Raw genomic sequence first — 8,327 nt, 5'->3', positions numbered from 1 at the left:
TAGTGGAAAGGTTGATCAAAATCATTTTGCATGCTATTACCAAAAAAGAAATCCTAATCTCTCAGTTGAACACCCATCACCCAAACTTTACAAATCGATTTTGTCATGTGCATTTTTTGCAGTTTCATACTGATTGCTGACATATAGGAATGCTCTTGATTCCTGTATATTGATATGTTCAATGACCTTGCTGAATCCTCTTTAGTTTTCATTATTTGTTCATATATCCTCTTTTGAATTTTCTATGCTGACAATCATATTTGTATATAATGAGTACGTCATTTTTCTTCCTAGTTTTCTTATATCTCTTGTTTCCTTTTATGTCTTTTTGCATTGGCTAGGCCCTCTGGTATGATACGTGAGAGTAACAAAGATAGCACAACATCCTTGCCACATTTTAAAGAAAATGCTTTTAAAATCCACTATTATGTGTAATGTTTGCTATAAGTTTTTAGTGGATTAAGGAAGTTCCTTTTTATTTCTGTTTTGCTAAAATATATATTTTAATAATTGACCATTGTCTCTTATTGAAGGCTTTTTGTGCATCTATTAGAATGATTACATGTATTTTCTATTTTAATCTGCTGATGTGGTAAATTATGCTGCATTTATCTCCATAAGTGAAGAAGTTGAATAAGAGAGGCATTATTGATTTCTTTGAATGATTGGTAAAATGAGCCTGCAAAAATATTCAGACATGCTGTCTTTCAGCTAGGGAAACCTGGTTAGTAATTCAATTTTTTCCTGAGTATATCCCTGAATAATATAATTGTTTTCACCATGAAGCAAGTCACACAAGGGAGAGTACAAAATGCATCTGCATCTCTTAAAAATAATAGTAACCTGAACACCTGTAGGTCTACAAGATAAAGAAATAGCATCAGTTCTTCAGAAGTTCCCTGTGTAACCCTCCAAGGTCATATCTCTTTCTCCCCCATGTAAGGATAACCATGTCCTGAATTTTGTATAAAACATGTCCTTATTTTTCTTTGTAGTTTTAACTCTACCTATGTATCCCTGGGCAATATTATTTAATTCTGCCTATTTTTGAACTCCATATAAAATGTATCATACTGTTATATATTTAGGTATGATTTTCTTCTTTTGCCCTGTATTTTGTTTTTGGAATTCATCCTTTGAAATTGAAATGTGTACCTGAAGTTAATCCTTTTTTTTTTTTTAATTTTTGCTGTATAGTAATATATTGTATTAAATTACTCAATTTATCCATTTTACTATTGAGTGACATTTGAGTTATTTCCAGTGCTTTTGCTATTACAACTAATACTGCCATTAAGTCTCCTGGCATACACATATACATACACACATACACTCACCCAGGAGTGGAACTGTTTGGTTAGAGTATATAAATTAATGGGGCACTGGTATTTTCTTTTATATAAATGATTAAGAAAAATATCAAACCAGCAAAGTACCCAAGTGCCAGCTACTTATCTTAGCTTTTAAAAAAAAACCAAAACTTTTATTGGAACCAGGGTTAGAATTAGTGGGAGGAAAGTGAGGCAAAGTTGTGTAAACTTAGGGGTCAGATTTTGTCTTTATTTTATATTTTAAAGTTTTTTCACCATGGATTTTTTGCATTAATGTTGCTTTTTAAACGTATACTATCAAAATGTTATTTACCTTGATGACTGCATCTTTGAGAGCTTGCTTAAATTCTGTGCCCAAGGCAAGAGCCTGCCTCACTTCATCCTAGTTGCAGCCCTGCCATAGTCTAAACTAATTACCTCCAGGTTGCACTTTTGCAATAGCTTCCTAACTGGTCTCTCCACTTCTATATACTCTTGCCAGCCATCTTTGATCACTCTTCACATCACTGCCCCACTGATCTTTTGAAAAGACAAATTGATTATGTTACTTCTCTTTTTCAAACCATTCAATTGCCTCAATCTACTTGGAACAAAATCCAAATTCCATGTAAAACCCTTTATAGACTAGATTTTCCCTAACTCCATCTTCTACCACTCTGCCTTTGAATGCCCTGACTTCACTGGTAAACTTTCCATTCCTGGAATATGCTAAATTCATCCCCACATTGGGATCTTAACACAAGTCATTCTTTAAATGGGTAGTAGTGTTAATTGCTCAGTCGTGTACTTTTTGGACCCCACGGACTATAGCCTGCCAGGTTCCTTGATCCAGGCAAGAATACTGGAGTGGGTTGCCATTTCCTTCTCCTTCTCTTTTCTTTAAATGGGTGATTCCTTCCAATCCTTTAAATTTCAGATTAAGTCATCTCTTTAGAGAGGCTGTCCAATTTAAAGTAAATCCTCTTCTAATGTATATATTTCTCTGTTCTTTTTCCTTCTTAATACTTTGACAACAAATAAGTGGAGTTTTACTTGCTTTTTAACTTATTTTCTGTCTTTCCTTTTAAACTCTAAGATCTTTGAGGGAGCTTAGTGCTTTGCTCACTTCCACATAGTCAATATTTAGCACTCAAATATAAATAATTAAAACAAGAAAAGATAAATAAGAACAATAAAACTCCAAGCAAATGGATTTTTGGGAAAAAAAAGCCTCCATGTAAAATGGCATTAATGTTCACTAATACTAAAGCAATCTGGCCATAACAAGGGTCATAAAGCTGATCATTTCCTTTGGCCCTGTAGATCTATATTTCAGATTATAGTCTAAGAATATAACTTGAAATTTTTATTTATTTATTTAAAATATCCATATATTAATTATTTGTTAAGGTTAAAAAAAAAAGGGAAATAACCCATAATGTTTCCTATTTTCATTCTCCTTCTCCAGCCTAGATAAACCCAACTGTATATTGTTTCTTTGGCAGAACCCAAGCAGATAAGCATTATTAGAGATAAACCACTAAGTTGGGCAAAATACAATCAGCAGGACTTTCAAGATTACCCAGCTCAGATGGGCAATCATTTCCCTGAAATGCTGTTGTTTTGGATGAAGCTGTTCTTCTCCCTACAGATGCCATTTCAATATTCACCATTCTCCCGGGATCAAAGGAGCCACCATCTACAAAGCCAAATAAATCAGAAAACCTGAGAGTTACTCATGGGACTGCCTCCTGATCCATTATATCACTAAGTCCTATTGTTTCCACCTCAGGAAATAGATCTTGAACTCATCACCACTATGCTATCTTCACTGCCACCACTATCAGAACCACCATATGGATAACTGAAATATCCTCTTAGTTAGTTGCTCCATTTTCATTCTATAGCTTTTCTCCTATCCACTGTCCACACAGCAGATTGATCTGTTTTTTTTTTTAAATGTATAAGACTAATTCATACACACAATAGATCCATATAGCAATTTATAAAGACAAAGTTGTATACTCCCTCTACGCCTTTCCAACTGAAACCCCCCAAAGTAACCAGCTGCCCGTTCTTTTCTCTGTGCTCTGCATAAATATAAATTGATTCTTTCTTATTTCTAAAAAATGGGTAACATTATACACAATATATCATGTTATAATTCACTTATTTATTTTTTGCATAATAACATGTCATGGACATTCTTTCAGGTTGATATACAGTTCTTTCCCTTTCTCTTTTTTATATAGCTGTATATTATTCCAGAGAATGGAAGTACAGAAATTAAATTGGTAACTTCCTCAGTGACAAACATTCCATAGCATGGCCTTTTAAAAATGTAAGTGAGATCATGCCTCTTTCCTTCCAAACTTTCCTTTTCCTGTGGAATAAGATCCACATTACCTACCATGGCCTGCAAGGCTCAGGTATGATACGGCTCTTGCTTCTCTTTAATTCACCTTACACCCCCACCTTGCCTTGCTCACCATAATCCATACTGGCCTTCTAATACGGTCCCCCCCCCCACTCATAATTCTTGTATATTTTTAACTCTTAACCTGTAAAGATTTCCCCTGACTATCGTCCTCTTGCTCAGGCATGGCAACCCACTCCAGTAGTCTTGTCTGGAGAATCCCATGGACAGAGAAGCTTGGTGGGCTACAGTCCATGGGGTGGCAAAGAGTCAGACACGACTGAAGTGACTGAGCACACACACGTGCACACATCCTCCTCTTGCTCACTCATTTAAATTAGGTTTTCCTCAAAATAATTGCATTTGCAGCAACACGGTTGCAACTTAGAGATGATACTAAGTGAAATAAGTCAGAAAGAGAGGGACAAATACCATATAATATCATTTACGTATGGAATCTAGAATATGGCATGAAGGAATCTATCTACAGAGACAAACTCACAGACATAGAGACCTATGCTTGTGGTTGGCAGTGAGGAGGGAGAGGGATGGATTGGAAGTTTGGGGCTGGTAGATACAAACTATAAAAAACAGAGAAAAAAAAGAAATTCCCCTCTTAAACACTCTCATAACATCTTATAAACACCTTCATGGTACTCATCACCAGTTATAATAATCTATAAGAAATTATATTTATATATTGTATATATTTAAATGTATATATATATATATTTAAATGTCTGATTATTTCATCTCTTTCTCCTCCACTAGGTACCATGTTCTATGAGGACAGAGACAATGTTTTGCTCTACTGTACCACCAATACCTCCTAGCACAATACTCAAAGGCAAAAAACATTTATTGAGTCAATAGATTGTATATGCTACACCAAGGAATCAATCATTGTGTGTGCTTAGTCATTCAGTTGTGTCTGGCTCTTTGACCTGATGGACTGTAGCCTGCCAGGCTCCTCTGTCCACGGAATTTTCCAGGCAAGAGTACCAGAGTAGGTTGCCATTTCCTCCTTCAGGCGATCTTCCCAATCCAGGAATTGAACCCACATCTCTTAGGTGTCCTGCATTAGCAGGAGGATTCTTTACCACTGAGATACCTAGGAAGTCCTAAGGAATCACTGGGCAGTGAGGTAATAGAATTTAATGTTAACTAATTTTTTAAATGATATGAAAAAAATATGTTGGATGTCTATATGAAATTATACATACAACACATACACATATACATATATGAAAAACTGGCAAAATACTGTAAAAGGAGCATTGGCCTGGGAGGGTTGTGACTCTGTCACTAATTAGTTGGTGAACTAGGAAATGTCACTGTACTGTTAATCTCCAGGAATAAATGACTGTCAGTAGGTATGGTATTGCCCCCTAGTGTTGAATACTCCTGGAGGTACTACTGACCTTTAGAGGCTGGGGGCCAGGTAAACTAGTGAATGAGTGAAAGTCGCTCAGTCGCATTCAACTGTTCAAGACCCCATAGACTATACAAATCCATGGAATTCTCCAGGACAGAATACTGGAGTCGGTAGCCATTCCCCTCTCCAAGGGGTCGTCCCAATCCAGTGATCGAACCCAGGTCTCCCACATTGCAGGCGGATTCTTTACCAGCTGAGCCACCAGGGAAGCCCAAGACTTCCTGTGAAACATGGGAACCTTTCTCACATGAAAATTTTTTGTGTGTCCTTCATATCTTTTAAATGTCCTCGTATAGGTGAAAAACCTGTACATATATATATATATGATCAGTATATATATGAACAACTATTTTGCATATGAACACAAAGGTTTTTTTGCTTTTTTAAAAATTTAATTTTTAAATGGAGGAAAATTACAATGTTGCATTGGTTTCTGCCATACAACAATGCAAATCAGCCATAATTATACATATATCACCTTCCTCTTGAGTCTCCCTCCCCTTCCCACACTCCATCCTTCTAGTTCCTCACAGAGCACCAGATTGGGCTACCTGTGTTATTGAGCAACTTCTCACCAACACTGTTTCTAATTATTACACAATTCTAACAGTGAGTGCTTTGGGAATGCATCTACAGTGGACACTGAGGACAGATTAGCGTTGTGGCTAGAGGTGGCCAAATCACCATACTTGTGTCAGTTGGTATTTGGAGTTTCCACATTCGTGGAGATTTACAGGAGCCAACAAATGATGATTTGATTATATTTTCTAGACTAGTTATGTCTGAGCATTTACATACTGAACTACAAATCACTGTATTATTACTTTTTGTACTTTTTATATCATATATAGGACATTATTTTGATTTAAAACAAAGTCACATATGTAAATGAAATTTATAAATTATCCCTGAATTTCATTTTAGGCTAATACAAGAGACACTGTGAAGACACTGTTCTTAAAAAAAAAGGTGTGTAGGATAAGATGATGGATTAAATGATGATTAAGATATTTTCTAAAAGACTTAGTGCGGTGGTTCTAATCTTTAATAAGGTTAAGGATACTTTTTATTTTGGTCTTTGCATTACTTGGCTTATTTTTCACCATATAATTGGTAATTAAAAAAACAAACACACATTAAAAAGAAACACATCTCCTATACTGAATGTTTAGACAGTTACCTAAGGTGGTGAAGCCAAATGATTTTCCCAATTTTGCTTGCTAGATAATACTCTCATGATTCTACAATTTCAAATTTTGGGGAAATTGTGAGTTTATTACATTTTTTAGGTATTCACCAAATAATTTGTCTAGGTTTGACAGTGAAGAAACTGAAACACAAATAACTAACGTATTTTTTAAAAATGAAAAAGCTGCTCCCTATGGGATTAGGTTCACAGATTTAAAACTGCTGCCGCTACTGCTGTCACTTCAGCAACCTCTCCCCATTCCCCTTGTTTTTTTTTTCATCAGTTACAATGCACTATGCATTTTAATCATATGTTGCTTCCTCTCCCTTTTCTCTCACCCCAACACACACACTGGAATAGATACAGGAATTCCTATAATAGAAACGGAGAATGCTATCTCTTTTGCTCACCGTCGCCTCCCCATGTATAGAACAGTGCCGGGCACACAAGAGGAGCTCCATGAGTATCTGTTGTATGAATGGGTGAGGAATACACGCAATAAGCAAAAACGACTGCGTGGAGCGCCACTTCCACCAGAATTCTAGGAGGACTGTGGGCGGGACCAGTAAATTGACTGATTTTTGAGATTGAGGATTCCTCAGCGCTCGTAGAAATTGCGAGTGCATTCTTATGTTCGTTGGCATGTATTGATGTGTGAAGGGTTTGTGAACTCCGAGCGCAGAGCTGTGCAGACTGGAAACCGAACTAACACTAATATGCAAAGTCCGCATAATGTTCTCATATTGACCTCATCAGAAACACATTTTTGTAAGTGCGTGGGTGTTCCGATCTCTTGTACTTCTGTACAGGACAATTTAGGATTACCTCTTCACTGGAGATTAATGGTGAGGATGGGAAGAAGGGTGGTGGCTCCAAAAAGCGCAAACAGGGGAAACGAGATAACACTCACTTTTCAAAAAACAAACGCTAATTCAGAATCTAATTCCCACCCTAGATCAAATCCCGCGCTCCTCCTACCCCCGCATCTGCCTCTACCCCGCCCTCTCTGATACCTATGGTGGGCGGAGCAGAGAAAAAACGTTCTCGGCTCCCCCAAATTGGTTACGCCCGCCCCGAGTTTTGGTTTCCCATATTTGAGCAAACACTGAGGAAACGGAACCGCTAACGTAGGCCGCCGACCAAATGACAGCGGAGCAGCACACACGAGGGCCAAGAAGGAAGCAAAACACGAAAAAAGGCAATAGTGTAGCAGCCACGTGAGGCAGGCGATGCCAGCCGCCCTCCGAGTGAGAACTTCAACTCCCGGCTTGCAGCTGGGCGGTTACCGTCCCAGGACTACAACTCCCAGGGTGCTGCGGGAGCGACCACCCGCCACTCCTCCCGCCCCTCCCCCGGCCCTCCCGACCGGATTGGCGTGCGCCTGCGCACGGGAGGCCGGAGGAGTCTTACCCTAATGTAAGATGGTGGCCCGTCTGGCTGTGGAACCCACCGAAAGCTGAGAGTCTCTCTCTCAGCCGTAAAGGTCGGACTCGCTGAAGCAATCAGACCCGGTTCTGAAGAGTTTTTTTCCCCGACACTCGTTCAGTGGTCTCTTGTGAGGACGCGGCAGCGCGTGGAGTCGGCTAAGGGAAAAGCGAGGCAAGGCAGGCGGGTGAGTCTATGCGGGGCTGGGCTTTAGGGGAAACCCAGGGCTGACCGGCTACGAGAGAGCGGAGGCTTCGCTGGGACTGTGCAGGCCGCACCCCCCTTTCTCCCCAGCCCCCCCGCCTCATCTTCACCCTCCTCCTTCTCGATCTTCCTCCTCCTCCTCCTCCTCCCTCTCCCCTCTACGCCACAGCAGTTACCACCAGGAAAAGGGAGCGGGGCAGAAGGCAGCACGGCGGCGAGCGCCGGCTGCTTCGAAAATCTCTTCAATTGGGCAGCTGAGGCGGCTGCTCGTCTTCAGCGCTTTCCTCTACATTTTTGTGGGAGCAGCAATCTCAGGTCTCAGGACTCCTTGTTTTCCCAGCCCCCTTG

General features: G+C 39.4%; 1 protein-coding gene across 6 annotated transcripts in view; it reads left to right on the top strand.

Moving 5' to 3' along the window:
- Nucleotides 1-7,744: 7,744 nt before the first annotated feature.
- The window catches only part of CNOT4 (CCR4-NOT transcription complex subunit 4), a 151,254-nt gene continuing 150,671 nt past the window's right edge, over nucleotides 7,745-8,327 (top strand). For all 6 annotated transcript variants that reach the window (XM_061165870.1, XM_061165868.1, XM_061165869.1 and 3 more), the window contains exon 1: nucleotides 7,745-7,962. The gene's annotated coding sequence lies outside the window, so the exon portion shown is untranslated. The remainder of the gene's footprint in view (nucleotides 7,963-8,327) is intronic.

The sequence above is a fragment of the Dama dama genome, chromosome 18 (assembly GCF_033118175.1).
Source record: "Dama dama isolate Ldn47 chromosome 18, ASM3311817v1, whole genome shotgun sequence".
Classification (NCBI taxonomy): Eukaryota; Metazoa; Chordata; class Mammalia; order Artiodactyla; family Cervidae; genus Dama; species Dama dama.
This window is presented reverse-complemented; position numbering and strand designations above follow the sequence as displayed.